Source organism: Anabrus simplex, chromosome 1 (genome assembly GCF_040414725.1).
Source record: "Anabrus simplex isolate iqAnaSimp1 chromosome 1, ASM4041472v1, whole genome shotgun sequence".
Classification (NCBI taxonomy): Eukaryota; Metazoa; Arthropoda; class Insecta; order Orthoptera; family Tettigoniidae; genus Anabrus; species Anabrus simplex.
Genome location: NC_090265.1, coordinates 1781290172 through 1781304727, shown reverse-complemented (window position 1 = coordinate 1781304727; position 14556 = coordinate 1781290172).

Below are 14556 nucleotides of genomic sequence, written 5' to 3'. Positions count from 1 at the left end.
TATACAACAGCAAACTCAAGAAGCCAGCATTCAACTGATAATTCTTCTTTATAACATCATTTAATGCACACTGGACTTTTATGATATACGGCGCACCGAACTTTACATAAATTCCGCTCAGTGCTTCGTCAATTGGAAGAGTTATTATTTTTTTAATATATTGCTACTCAATTTTCCACATGGTATGTACCTTTAAAAAGACTGTACTTGTGTTTACATTGTTTATGTTTTCTTCGATATTTACGCTTTAATTTACTTCAGGCTGATGATGACCTATTACTAGGTCGAAACTAGTCCCTATGTAATTTAACTATTTTCATTTTGTATTGAAAAGGTGGACCAATAATAATACATTATTTTACTCTATTGAGAAGTGGGAAACCACGGAAAACCACTTCCAGGATGGCTGAGGTGGGAATCGAACCCACCTCTACCCAGTTGACCTCCCGATGCTGAGTGAACCCCGTTCCAGCCCTCATAACACTTTTCAAATTTCGTGGCAGAGGCGGGAATCGAACCCGGGTCTCCGGGGGGGGTGGCAGATAATCACACTAACCAGTACACCACAGAGGCGGACTGAATATGAACTTAACAGTATAAACTGTTCAGGATAATTAACGTGCTACGTGCTGGGGTTTAGCCGTGCGTACACGTTTGAACCTTATTGTGCAATATTAGGTGGCGAATAATAAAAAATAAAAAAATTCGTTATTCTTAAACATTGATCTAATCGTGTTATAAATATTTAGCGTAGATTGTCAAATGAGCTGTGAGTTAAATTGGTTATTACCGAATCAAATATTTTAGTACGCCACATGTGTTATCTAACTTGTAACAATTTTATCTGTGTAGGTATGCCTGTAGATATAAAGGAGCAGATGTCTGAATATAACCTCGAGAGTAAGGTGTATCTATACTGGAAAATTTGTTTTGATTTAATCAGCCTGCGTACAGTATGGCTTCTCCACGAGTTCTTGCATGTTTAGTGGTCTTTCTCACGGTAAGAGTCAATATTTCTTTACTAATTGAATATCTCCCATTCCAGGTCATTCCGATAGTAATGCTCGATTTAGCGGCTAATAACTAAACGGTCTTCTCCTTACAAGCAGCGAGGGGAAGAGTTACAAGAAAAAAGTAATAGGGCTCGTATACAGTTAGGCCTACTTGATAAATTCTTCACTCAGTTACGATTACAAATTTCTTTTACAAAATTTCATCACTAAAATTACAATTTCTTTACAGAATGTTAGTCTTAAGGAAATCACTAATTTGTTTTGTTTGAGGCTGTATTAATACAAACGTTTCATTTTGTGTGGATTTTTTTTAGCATAAAGACATTAAGTGACCATCATCACTCGGTGAGACTATATTTGGCTTAATGCTCACCATTGAGGCCTTCAGTTGAGAGATTCTCGGGTTCGATTCCCGGCCTGGTCGGGGATTTTAATCGCGTCTGATGAATTCTTTTGGTTCGGGGACTGAGTGTTTGTGTTTGTCCCAACACTTCCCTCTTCACATTCAGACAGCACACAACACTACCAACCATCACAGAAACTCGCAATACATCCCTCCATACGGCTAGCGTCAGGAAGGGCACCCCGTCATAAAACAGTGCCAAATCCAAATATGCTACACAATTAGCACCCGCAGGTGTGGTAAAAATTGGTAGAAGAAGAAGATCAGTCCGTGAGATTAAATGTAATAAATTTCAATTTTCGAAGAGGGCGCGTAAAAATAACCCCGTGAGGAGGCGCACACTGTGTTTTAGATCGGGTCGGTAAAAAGTAACACAAATTAAGCAAAAATATCACTACACTGACGTTTCCTAATCAAACCAAACCAAACCAAACCAAACCAAACCAAACCAAACCAAACCAAACCAAAAGAACAGAAAGAACTGATGCTTTGCACATACTCATGTTTACAATTGAACAAACCGATCGTGGCACCATTTTAGCAAATATCGATAGCTGCATTAAGGTCTGATCAAATACAGTAGAGACAATACGCGACACTCAGCGAGATATCGAGGGACAGCTACTAGAGCTATCTTTAGCGGATTGACCTGAGAACTACTGATTCTGTCATAAGAGCACGTGTATTCATGTGTGAAGTTTTTGGTGTTATTTATGCCTTTTCAGTGAGTTGACATAATTAAATAGTATCGTGTGTCATTCATTGATATCTCCTCTCAACATGAGGGGAAAGGTATGCGCTGTGTTTGGCTGCAGCGACTATGAAGTAGAGAAGAATGCGCGGTCTTTCTTCCGTTTCCCTAGGGACAAGAAAATGTAAGTAATATTGTGTTTGCATATATATCTTCCAGTAACAAAGAGATTTTTATAGTACTTCATAATCTTCTGACGTGCTCGACCCATATTTTACCTGGCTTAAAATATAATACGCATATTATATTGTACAGTGCAGCAGTTAACCTTCAATACCGATGTGTTGTTGTAGGTGTGATCTGTGGGTTTGATTTAATTCACGAAAATACATATGCATATGAGTGTGGCTGGTTGTGTTCCAAGTTACCTCATTTGGTATGCCGTAATGCGTTGTAGAACACTGAAGAAAATACGGGTGAATTGAGAAATGTACATATTTTGTTGAAACAATATGATAATGCAAATTTGCTTTACCCTAATGTAATGGCATTATGGCAAGTATTGCTTATAGGGAAAGTTTGAACGTTTTTGAGGCTAAATTTGTAGATTTTCTTTCTGTCAGTAGACTTGAAGTTAAAAAGAAAATTGTCCAGCTCTTAAATGTAAATTCATTGAATCATGTGTGTAAAGAATGTGCCGATATTTTTGTTGACAATTGTTTTAATATTATTATACAATGCCTTTAAATGAGAAAAAAAGAAGAATCTAGTCGTGAAGGTTCAGGCAGGAATTCTAAAGCTAAAAACGTAATGCATAAATGAAAGATCAAGCCCTTTCACAGCAGTCCATTTCACATCTGAATTACGTCTAATTTCAGTCTTTAAATAATAACCTGTTAGGTAATTCTTCATTCATTTATCCAGAATTGCTTCAGCAACTTTGAAGTTAATATCTTAGTAACACTTTCTTTCTAGACGTAATTTATTTTTCCATTTCCGTATATACATTTCCATTGACATTTGAATTTAGCGCGAATTTTCAGGTCAGGCCACTAGGAGCGCCGCTTTCGACTTATCTCCCATTTTAACAAGGCTAAATCCGGAAGTGTCACGTATTGTCTCTACTGTATTTGGTCTGATTTATAGTAGTTGTTCTTGGTAAATGGTTACAGATGATACAAACACACTTTAAATTACGAGGTATCGAGCATGTCCGATTGATCGAATTGTACCTAGTGCTATCAATATTATTTTACCATTACTTTTTACTGGCGTATTTGATAATGTAGTGTCTATTGTATAGGATGGTAATGTCATTGCATAGCTTTGAATAATATTAGTGATGCATTGTGACTGGAATCGCGAAGAGTCGATTCATATACCTCGGGAATCATGTACCCGATACCGGAATCGATTCTGAAGAACCAGTAGCACCATCTATGATGCTGATATGTAAACACGTGCATCACGAATGTGTTCTGTAGTGTGAGTCTCTACAAGCCATGTCTTCCCTCATTATAGAGTCCTGGAGTTACATACTCTAATAATACTGTAATACATGATTCTCTATTTTAAACTAATCAAGTTGTATGGATTGACAATAAATCAAAGCTTGTGCGGTGATTATGACATAATATAATACTGCTATTTCAACAAAATACAATTGTACTGAATAGACAACCTTAGCTAGTGCAATGGCGTATGGCTTTTAGTGCCGGGAGAGTGCGAGGACAAGTTCGGCTCGCCAGATGCAGGTCTTTTGATTTGACACTCGTAGGCGACATGCGCGTCATGATGAGGATGAAATGATAAAGAAGACGACACATACACCCAGTCCCCATGCCAGTGAAATTAACCAATTGAACCCAGGACTCCTGTGACCAAAAGCCAGCACGCTAACCAATTAGGCATGGAGCCGGACACCTTAGCTAGTGTTAAGCAGTGATGGAAACAAAAACATTAATTCTAACAGTGTCTCATAATAATAATTAGTAGTAGTACGAAATATTCATTGCAAATTAAGTGTAACGGAAGACAGGTAATCTACCAAAGAAGTTGTGTACTTATTAGAATACATACATTGCATTACATACATTAGCATTAAAAACTGTTATGCCTTTCAGCGTTCAGTCTGCAAGCCCCTCTGAATTCACTAAACGTCGCCACGATCCTCGATTTGCAACTAGTGTTGTGGCCTCATTTGGTTCTATACCTTTTATCTTTAAATCGTTAGAAACTGAGTCTAGCCATCGTCGTCTTGGTTTCCCTCTGCTTCTCTTATCCTCCACAACAGAGTCCATTATTTTCCTAGGTAAACTATCCTCCTCCATCCGCCTCACATGACCCCACCACCGAAGCCGGTTTATGCGTACAGCTTCACCCATCGAGTTCATTCCTAAATTAGCCTTTATCTTCTCATTCCGAGTACCTTCCTGCAGTTGTTCCCACCCATTTTTCCCAGCAATCATTATCGATACTTTCATGTCTGTTACTTCTAACTTATGAATGAGATATCCTGAGTCCACCCAGCTTTCGCTCCCGTAAAGCAAAGTTGGTCTGAAAACAGACCGATATAAAGATAGTTTCGTCTGGGAGCTGACTTCCTTCTTACTGAATACTGTTGATCACAACTGCAAGCTCACTGCATTAGCTTTACTACACCTTAATTTAATCTCACTTACTATATTACCATCCTGGCAGAACACACAACCTAAATACTTGAAACTATTGACCTGTTCTAGCTTTGTATCACCAATCTGACATTCAATTCTGTTGAATTTCTTACCTACTGACATCAATTTAGTCTTCGAAAGGCTAATTTTCACACCATACTCATTGCACCTATTTTCGAGTTCCAAGATATTACACTGCCGGCTTTCGGGACAATCTGCCATTGAGGCCAAATCGTCAGCATAGGCCAGACTGCTTACTACATTTTCACCTAACTGAATCCCTCCCTGTCATTTTATACCTTTCAGCAGATGATCCATGTAAACTACGAACAGCAAGGTGAAAGATTACAGCCTTGTCTAACCCCTGTAATCACCCTGAACCAAGAACTCATTCTACCATCAATTCTCACTGAAGCCCAATTGTCAACATAAATGCCTTTCATTGATTTTAATAATCTACCTTTAATTCCATAGTCCCCCAGTATGGTGAACATCTTTTCCCTCGGTACCCTGTCATATGCTTTCTCTAGATCTACGAAACATAAACACAATTGACTATTCCTCTCGTAGCATTTTTCAGTTATCTGACGCAGACTGAAAATCTGATCCTGACAGCCTCTCTGTGGTCTGAAACCACACTGGTTTTCATCCAACTTCCTCTCAACGACTGATCGCACCCTCCCTTCCAAGATGCCAGTAATACCTTGCCTGGTATACTAATCAGTGAGATACCTCGATAGTTGTTGCAATCCTTCCTGTTCCCTTGCTTATAGATAGGTGCAATACTTATTAGAAATTTTACTTAATTCCACAGATTTTATACATTGTTTGGAAACCGCATTAGAAACAGAATACATTACAAGCATTTACAACGTCGATTGCTACACCCAGAGTAGAAAGATGTAATGTTGTTTCCAATCAATCAGGTTAAACTGTTATTTCATTATTATGTGCCATAATTCACTCATGACAACCAATAAGACATTTAGCTTAAATGGGTTGTATACTGAAGAAATAATAAAACTGCCGCAGTTATATACGAACAACTCAGTTTAGTGAGTGCGCCCAGCACACTCTGGTGACATCATCGCGGAACCTTTTTCTCTCATGCGACATTGAATGAGGCCTCGGAGTCGTGGGAACGGCTTCTCGCGATTCCAGGCGTTATTCGCGCATATCACTCAGTAGCCATATTGATCAGTTTCGTAGCTGTGGGGTCGATCTAACTTCTTTCCATCAGAATGTAAATTATTTTATGCATTTTCAACACTGTCCTGTACAGTGTTAGCGTTTAGTACAGGTTTCTTTGTGACTGGAAACAGACAACGCGCCGTTTAGCAACAAGAAAGATGAAACATTGGTTGAAAATGGATGGTTTGAATCAAAAAATCTGAAAACGAAGATAGTGATACTAAGAAGGGTAAGCCGTCATATTACGGAACATCAGTTGTAAATGAAGCGCCACCCACTAATTTTTGGGACAGTGATGATCAATCACGGCTTAACTTTAGAGTATACCCCGTAAAAAGTTTGGAACTACAGCGCTGAATATAAGTTACTATAACGACTACAATTTTATTTCAAGAAGTAAATCACAAGTAAAATTACCTTTTTGTTAAAAGTAATGGTCACAAGAATCGTTACAAGTATTTCGGTTACCTTACTCAGTCCTCTGTGTCGTGCATTACCTCGCTCCCACTTTCTACTTCCCCTTCCTTCCCTTTCCCTCCTCGTACAGCAACAGGCAGCAGCTGGCTCTCCGGTATAACAAATGCAAGTTTGTCAATTTAAATCGCGAGCCCGAAGGTTACAAAGTCGCCTCATTATCTCTAAAATAAAATTTTTCTCCAGTTCAATTACACATTCCTTCTTAAATTAACACGAAGAGCATCCTGAATGCTTTTGTCTGTATAGATCTGATGCACCCTGTATAATATATACTGCATTAAGGTAACATTGCACTAAGGAAATGTGAGTTGCTTAAAGTGATGTGAGTGCAAGAATTACAAAAAGTGAGCAATTTATTCAGATATTTTCATCTTAAACTTCAATAATTTGCTTTACGCCATGATTTTTCTCATATACATAGAAGTTAATTAATCTATTAAATTATCAATCAAACTAATAAATTATTTTGTTTGTTCATTTTTCTCAGCTCGGACTCGTCCTGGTTAAATGTGAAGGTAAGTGGTACTTTATGTCACTAACGTGAAGTTGAATACTATAGCTCATTCCTTGTAAAGAAAACATTACTGATCTTATTGGAACAAGGTTGCTAAATCAAGCAGCTCTGTTCGACAGCATCATGGGAGAATGGAGGCATGTAAATGTGTAAAACTGAGGATTCAAATTCGAGATAAAATGGAGAAGAAAATACGCTGTAAATTAAGCACTGTTTACTATTTACTTTGTTCCTTTCTCAGCCTCATCCATAGAGTAAATAAATCACTCTAATATTAAAGAAAGAAATCACACACGTAGTCTTATTAATCAAATCACATAATATTCAGGGCAAATACACATTGATATAAAGACTACAAAAATATACGCAACACAAAAATAGTTGACTTTTCTACAACAGTTAATAAGCTGCTAGAATTCACAGCGTAACGGATTACGCGTTACATGTACCAGAGCGACACAGAAGGAGAATGAAGATAGGCAACAAAGCGATGGATGTTCCCGCCATTGTGGTTCTTCCCTGCGAATGTATTTATGAAATTGAAAAACTTCAGTAGTTGTTTTAACAACGTACGGGTAAAAAACGTCTCATCATGTTTTCTTTTCTTCATGATACAATATAAAGTACATTATAATATTCCTTAATCACGAGGAATTATGGGTGCCTCGGAGAGGGTGTGTTCACTCGTTGTAGGCCCATGTTCTCTTATCGTGGAATGACCTACCCGAGAAATATTACTGAACCAGTTCTTACATCACGAAGTCCGGTTTTAAAGTAGGAAACTAAAGAATTTCAAAATTGATTTATTGTTGAACAACTCCTGTACCCCATATTTACTATAGTTAGACCTTAGCCGATATTTGGACCTACTCCTTTAATTCTACATAAATAAAGAGTGCTATCTGTACCTCAGTAGTTATTTTAATAACGTACGGGTAAAATCTGCCTCATCATGTTTTCTTTTCTTCACGATACAATATAAACTAGAGTATGGTTCCAGTGTATAGGACCCTCATGAGGATTACCTGATTCAAGAACTGGAAAAAATACAAAACAAAAAGCAGTTCGATTTGTTCTGGGTGATTTCCGACAAAACAGTAGCGTTACAAAAATGTTGCAAAGTTTGGGCTCGGAAGAATTGGGAGAAAGAAGAAGAGCTGCTCGACTAAGTGGTATGTTCCGAGCTGTCAGCGGAGAGATGGCGTGGAATGACATTAGTAGACGAATAAGCGCTTATAAAAGTAGAAAAGATCACAATATGAAGATAAAGTTGGAATTCCAGAGGACAAACTGGGGTAAATATTCATTTATAGGAAAGGGAATTAGGGATTGGAATAACTTTTAAGGGAGATGTTCAATAAATTTCCAATTTCTTTGAAATGATTTAGGAAAAGGCTAGGAAAGCAACAGATAGGGAATGTGCCACCTGGGCAACTGCCCTAAATGCAGATCAGTATTGTGTGATTTGATTGGTGACAACTTCTATAATTGATAATTACGTCTGGGTTAGATCTGGAACAAAATGTCCGTCACGTATGTTGTACTTACGAATGTACGTGCATGGCCCGGCTACGGCTGAAATATTATTTGCCCTAACTATGTTCAAAATTGACAAATACGTAAAGGATTGTACAGTACAGCACCGGTCAAAAGTTTAGGACCACATAAAGAAAAGTCACGAATCTCACATCTAATACGATATATTTCGTTTGATTTACGAAGTTAGCCGAAGTACTGTAGAAGTCACGAATTTTCAACTCTTGGAAGGTTACACTAAAAAATAAAAAATGTTGGTAAGATGATGCACTGTATACTCTAATTGGTTGCAAGTATCACCACCCAGGTTTTTGTAGACTTATGGTAGCAATAGTTGGGGGCCATTTTAGTACTTATTTTGTTGGGTATTCAGCCCGAAGGCTGGTTGGATCCTCAACAGGTTCACCATTAGCTGTCATAGATGGTCTAGGTGTCACTGAAGAGGCGTACTAGGAAAATGAGGAGGGGGTAGTTTCCCGTTGCTTTCCTAACTGAGCCAGAAGTTGCTATTGCACATCAGTCTGCCAAGCCCACTGAAATGCGTGCACAAACCGACCCTATGAGCGAAATTTTCACACCATTCATAGCAGGGACTGGCTGCATAAGGAATGGCATTACTAGCATCGCTCTTACCTCAGCCACTTTCATATTGTCAAAGCCAAGCGTAAGACTGAGACAGGTCAATGAAAGTAACAATTTTATTCTAGCCCATACCAGCAGACATGGTGCACTGTAAACACTACATCTTGCCAGCAAAGACCTCATTTTAGTATAAATATAAAAATTTCGAAAATATGCGGCACCCTTTATTTTTGTGGTTATTTTTCAAAGCAGTTCCGAGATGGTTGATTTTTCTTTGTCTTTTACATGTATGGCACAAGGTCTCGGGACGGGCTATCGGCGTCAGACTTATCTGCCCTGATAGTTTCATTTTCCCTCTGCAGATGGCATCCAAGAACACATTTCTGATATCGAAATCTCACACTGAAACTTATGACAAGAACATAGAAAAATTGACCATCTTAGCAGAGGTTTGAAAAAAGTTGAACGCACAAAAATCGGCGCTGCATTTCTTCGGAACTTCTATATTTGTACTACAATGACTCTCACCTATTGCTAAGTCTGCAAAAGAATCTTGATGGCGATACTTGCAACCAATTAGATTACATAGTACATAATATTTCCAAAACGTTTAACGTTCTGATGTGACCTTCCAACAGTTAAAAATGTATAACTTCTACAATACTTGGCGTAACACAATGAAATCAGGCAACATAAATCATATTGGATTCGAGAGCTGAGTAAATAAATACAGAGGTCTAGTAGCACAATTTTAGGTTCTAGATGACATTTCTTGATTTTCTAGGGTGATCCTAAACTTTTGATCGGTACCGTATATATGAGTTTATTGTTCACACTCTGAAGCTATAATTAGGAATTGTTTATGGTAGCTATAACCACTACGATTTTAAGTATGTGTTATACGGCGGTTAATTTTCACTTGTGATACTTTCTTGATGGATTCTGCACTTGTATTTTGGCAGAGACCAGAGCAAAATGTGGCTTCCACTAAACTCTCAGTCTCATTTTTGGTTGTGACGGTAATTGAGTTGAGTAATGACATTCAGAGCGTCTGGATATTGCAAAACATGGAACTCATAGAGTCAGTCGTGTCAGGCTCAGCGAGGAGAGAAATGGAGAACTAAATCACTCCACATTACGGCTTTTGCGATGTCCTTATAAGTGCATGAACTTTGTTATAGCGATTGAGGATCCAGCCAGCCTCACTGCTGATTACTTGACAGACAGACAGACAGACAGACAGACAGACAGACAGACTGTCCGTGTGTCCGTTTCGACCAAGTAAGAGTTGTGGTGGTGGTGATTATTGTTTTATGACGAAGTACAACTAGGCAACTATCCTCTACATCAGTTGTCCTCAAAGTGGGGGACGCGCCCCGTTGGGGAGCCGAAGAGAGTGATGGAGGGGGTGCCCCAGGGGCTCTAAACTTTGAAGCGTGGGTTGGCGACCGCGGGGCCCTCAGCTGAGTCCTGACATTGCTTCCACTTACTTGTGTCAGGATCCTCACTTTCATCTATCTTATCCAACCTCCCTTGGTCAACTCTTGTTCTTTTCAGACCCCGACGGTATTACGTATGGAGGCCTAGGGAGTCTTTCATTTTCATGCCCTTCGTGGCCCTTATCTTCCTTTAGCCGATACCTTCATTTTTTGAAGTGTTGGATCCCTTCCATTTTTTCTCTCTGTTTAGTGTTATATAGAGGATGGTTGCCTAGTTGTACTTCCTCTTAAAACAAAAATCGCCACCACCTGATAAAGGTGGCCCCAGGGGCTCTGAACTTTGGAGCGTGGGTTGGCGACCACGGGGCCCTCAGCCGAGTCCTGGCATTGCTTCCATTTACTTGTGCCAGACTCCTCACTTTCATCTATCCTATCCGACCTCTCTTGGTCAACTCTTGTTTTTTTCCGACCCCGATGCTATTAGGTTTGCGAGGGCTAGGGAGACTTTCATTTTCACGCCCTTCGTGGCCCTTGTCTTCCTTTGGACGATACCTTCATTCTTCGAAGTGTCGGACCCCTTCCATATTTTCCCTCTGATTAGTGTTATATAGAGGATGGTTGCCTAGTTGTACTTCCTCTTAAAACAATAATCACCACCACCACCACCACCTGATAAAGGGGGCACCGGCTGTTATCGAAATATGCATAATTCGTATTTTGTAATAAATCCTCAGATTCTGACATCCGTGAACCTAGGCAAGAACCTCTTCCACCGCCATTCAAGACTAATAAACTCGTACTTTTGCTGCCTTGTTGCACAAGAACTGACCAGTAGATCCTGCCAGTAAGTATTCTGAGAAAAGGTGCGTGTAACATTTCCCACATAGCACCCTTTCACCCGCCACCCTCAGCGGTATCACCTTACCAAAGCGATTCTTCTATTTCTGCCATTGTTGACGCAATTTCAGCCAGGCCATTGAAGTCAGTTCAAAGACATTGAGTGAACAGGTGAATTCTAGTGCGTGTTTATATAGCGGAGGTGCTTAGTCCAATTTACAATAAACTGATGCAGTACAAGTATCGCCATACCCATGGATAAGTGGTTTATTAGCAGTGGTAAAAACAATCCCTATGGACGTGATTTATCGAGCGCTTGCCCTCCTTCGAAAATATTCAGTCGTAATAAACAAGATTCGAATTTAATCAAAGTACATTGTTCTTCTACTTCTTCTCCCACCAGCAACATTAATTCTACACCCAAAAGCAAAGTGCGTAAATATCAACACATTTTGAAATTGTGCTTTACCAGCATTCTTTTCAATAACAGACAGAAGCAAATACTATAGATCTCGTGATCTAGCCAGGTACCCTATGAAAAGTGCTAAGGAAAGAAAGAAGAATAAGGGGGAATTGGGGAACTAGATATTTCGTGTTTCAGAAGGGGGGCGTGACCGAAATAGGTTGAGAACTCCTGCTCGGAGAGGAACAATGGAAGGGATCCGACCCTTTCAAAAGTGAAGGTATCAGCCAAAGGAAGGCAAGGGCCATGAAGGGCGTGAAAATTAAAGACTCCGTAGGCTTCGAGTGCTCCAATATCGTCCAGGTCGGAAAAGAACAAGAGTTGACCAAGGGAGGTTGGATAAGATAGATGAAAGTGAGGAGCCTGGCACAAGTAAGTGGAAGCAATGCCAGGACTCGCTAATGGGCCCCTGGTCGCCAACCCATGCTCCTAAGTTGAGAGACCCTGGGGCCCCTTTTAGTCGCCTCTTACGACAGGCAGGGGATACCGTTGGTGTTATTCTACCGCCCCCAGGCACAGGTGGATGGCCAAGTAACATCCATAGGAAATCCATAACCAGACTCAGGGCATTTGCACTCCTCTTCTCGCACCTATGACACAACAACCACCCCACCACACAACAAACAAACAAGAAAAATAGAACGCCAGTGTTAAGAATGTTGAAAACTATCTCAGATTGGACAGCTTTCTTCTTAATAATAAAGAGGAATATAAAAGCACCACAACAGTTTTATTTAACTTGTCTTAAAGGTGCTGGCCCCGTGGTGTAGGGGTAGCGTGCCTGCCCCTTACCTGGAGGCCCCGGGTTCGATTCCCGGCCAGTTCAGGGATTTTACCTGGACCTGAAGGCTGGTTCGAGGTCCACTCAGCCTACGTGATTACAATTGAGGAGCTATCTGACAGTGAGATAGCGGCCCCGGTCTAGAAAGCCAAGAATAACAGCCGAGAGTATTCGTCGTGCTGACTACACGACACCTCGTAATCTGTAGGCTTTCGGCCTGGGCAGCGGTCGCTTGGTAGGCCGAGGCCCTTCAACGGATGTAGTGCCTTGGGGGTGTCTTAAAGGTAGTCGTGACTCCTAAAACTTAACTTTAAACTTAAAAATCCCCCAATTATTCCTCTTTGAAATCCCGTTATCACTTTTGCTCTAACGCCATTTTTAAAGTTCTAAATGCCAGATTTTAGAGGTAGCTGCTAGGCGGTACAGAGCATGCAGACGCCTCTTTCTCTCATGTCAGACAATATTGCCTTCAAAGTACCTTCGGACTAACACTTCAGTAATCGCGCTGTAGTAGAACTAGGCTGTGTGTACGAGGAGTAACTTACAGTCCAGAGCAGTTTTAATGCAAGTACTTTCAACTGCATTTTTCTAGAATATTGTCAGCTCATTGCCATGTACAAAATGGTCCGACTCGTTGGCTGAACGGTCAGCGTACTGGCCTTCGGTTCAGAGGGTCCCGGGTTCGATTCCCGGTCGGGTCGGGGATTTTAATCGTCTCTGATTAATTCTTCTAGCCCGGGGACTGGGTGTTTGTGTTTGTCCCAACACTTTCCTCTTCATATTCACACAACACACTACACTACCAACCACCACAGAAACACGCAATAGTGATTACATCCCTTCATATATAGGGTTGGCGTCAGGAAGGGCATCTGGCCGTAAAACAGGGCCAAATCCACATGTGCGACACAGTTCGCACCCGCGACCCCACAGGTGTGGGATAAGTGGTAGAAAAAGAAGAAGAATTGCCATGTACAAATGCTCCTTGCGACATCATGTTCACCTGAAATTTTCTGATAAAGTAGTTCTATATTTTATTATCCGTTGAATATTTTTGTTCCTGAAACAGCACAAAACTAGAGTTTTGCCTATTGGATTAATATTGAGAAACTGAAAAATGTATCTCCAGTAGTTTCTACTTGTCTGCAAATCCACAGTTATTATTAGGTATGTGAGTATTGCTCACAAGTCCGTCAAATTATAACTCAAACACTATGAAAACTGTGTCTCAAGGAGCATTTTCCATGCAACATATAAAAAAATTGTTAATAACATTGCAAAAATTAACTACTTGGCTTCAAATTTTGTGTGGTGCCCTACCTTGTTAATCTATTGTTACGAATAAAACTCCATATTTCATTACTCTAATTTATTTCAGGATGACCTAATAAATGCACACATACATATTTACACACACAATTCCAACCAGTTATGAATGGCTATACTTACTAAGTACTGCCTATTTAAAAATTGCTTTTCCTTATTGCGCAGCAAGAGGTCCGGCCCGTTACTCTACCTGGGGCCTGCGAACCCTTAATCCTTACTTTCACTACTCCAAGTCCAGTCATCTCATGCAGCAACTGTGTGTAGACAGCTGGATCTGAACACACGACTACGGCCCAGGCGACACACGACGACTTTTCGTTGGTTCGACTCCACAGATAGACACACAGTCACATGCGGGGAAAAAATAAACAGCTCAACAGTATTCAACAGCAGGACGATACTCACAACAGCGAACATTAACACAGATCCATTTATTCTCGCACTCACGAAACCGGGTTTTCTCGCTGGCTCACGGCGATCCTCAGTCCACAGAATTACACAAGCACACAGTACAGTCTTCCGTTCTGTCGTCTCCACCCCATTCACTGGACTCTTCGACACCACAACAACAGCTCGCTCGTTCAGACAGCCAACACCTCTGTCGCCCTCAGCCCAGCCACCGAACCCCAAC